A 1510-nucleotide genomic window follows, 5' to 3' on the forward strand; every position below is an offset into this window, starting at 1 on the left:
AGGGTGTAAATCTTTACAGGAGTAGAAAGCCTCATCTTTCTCCCGCGGAGCGGCTGGTAGTTTCAAACCGCTGACCTTAAGGTTCACAGCCCAATACGTAATCACATAGCATTTAAAAAAAAAAAAAAAAGTGTGGCTAACTGCTTCTGTAATCACCTTTCTTATTTGGCTGGTGCCTCATTACAGAGAAATGAGGGTTCCCAGAATGGAGCCTTCCCTTGGCAATTCAAACTCATCAGCCTCTCTTAGGAAACCCTATACAGGATCTCTATGAATCGGAACCAACTTGACGGCACTTAGCAACAACAACAAAGTTCGGCTCTCAGTAAGGTAGGCCCATACTACTTTCCCTCCTCTATGGAGAGGGCAATGTGTATTAAACTGAGAAGTTACTTTCTAAAAGAAAGGGGTCAGATTGCTGTGTCAGAGCTGTGCAGTTATTTGGAAGGTTTTACATATGGTGCTATAACCAAAAAGGTCATTACAAAATGTGTACATCACAAAATGCTTATAAAGGCACTTGTCTTGTGCTAACTGGGTCCCTTAAATGTTGTTCCCAAAGGTGCTCAGCCCCTAGGCCCAGTTGATACCTGTGGGGAGAGGCAGAGACAATTTGGCAGAGAGTGGGGAAAAAAGACAAGAATGTGAGATATGTTATACAGAGGAGAAGAAAACAGCCTTCCAGTTAAAGATCAGTACTCAGTTTAAAGGTCAGCTTCTGGATGCTGGCTTCAGGCAGAGTCAGGGTCAAGAGGATGAGCAGCCACAGGGTGGGACTGGGGTGCTGTGCTCTACATCTCGTTCAGGTCAGGCAAAGTCTGTTCCAGCATCCTTTGTGTACCAAGTAATGCAACGATAACTTGACTTAAATAAAAGGGAAACAAGTTTGAACTGGAAAAAAAAAAAAAAATGAAGGGGCAGTGGGGAAGAATCTTATTACCAGAGAAGAGGCAGGAGTGGAGTTGGTCCTGTGGGCCCAAGGATCCCTGCACATCGAACCTCCTTTACCCAGGGACAAAAAGCTATGACACCAGAGGAGTGGCAGAGGAATATCAGCAATAAGAATCCGACCACAAGACAGAGTGATGGGTTTACCAATCTCCCAAGCAAGTAAATCTCAGTGACTTTGGGCAGGAGACTGGCTTTCAGAGTGAGGTGCTCCTGATACTTTATTTGTGGGGTGTTCTGTTTCCTGACTCATGGAGCTACAACCAAGTGCCTTCAGGCTTATGGTGGAGTGCTATGTTCTGTGGGCATTGATCAGCAGCCCTAAAGGAGCTTTGAGATATTTCCCAGGCAGAGTGGTATCGCTACCATTGGGCATGGCTGAGGTGAGGCTGCCCTGACTGGAAGAACTGTACTCTGAATGTGTTTCAAAATCTGCATTGTAATTTGTTCACTTCCCTAAAGACTCCAGAAATATGATCATGCTGTCTTAGAAAGAAGGGAGGGAGAGAGGGAGAGAGGGAGAGAAGGAGAGAAGGAGAGAGAGGGAGAGAGAGAGAGAGAG

General features: G+C 45.5%; 1 pseudogene; it reads right to left on the reverse strand.

Annotated features, from left to right (window-relative positions):
* Positions 1-791: 791 nt before the first annotated feature.
* Positions 792-1510, reverse strand: part of LOC102837088 — an 82197-nt pseudogene continuing 81478 nt past the window's right edge.

The sequence above is a fragment of the Chrysochloris asiatica genome, unplaced genomic scaffold (genome assembly GCF_000296735.1).
Source record: "Chrysochloris asiatica unplaced genomic scaffold, ChrAsi1.0 scaffold00071, whole genome shotgun sequence".
Taxonomy (NCBI): Eukaryota; Metazoa; Chordata; class Mammalia; order Afrosoricida; family Chrysochloridae; genus Chrysochloris; species Chrysochloris asiatica.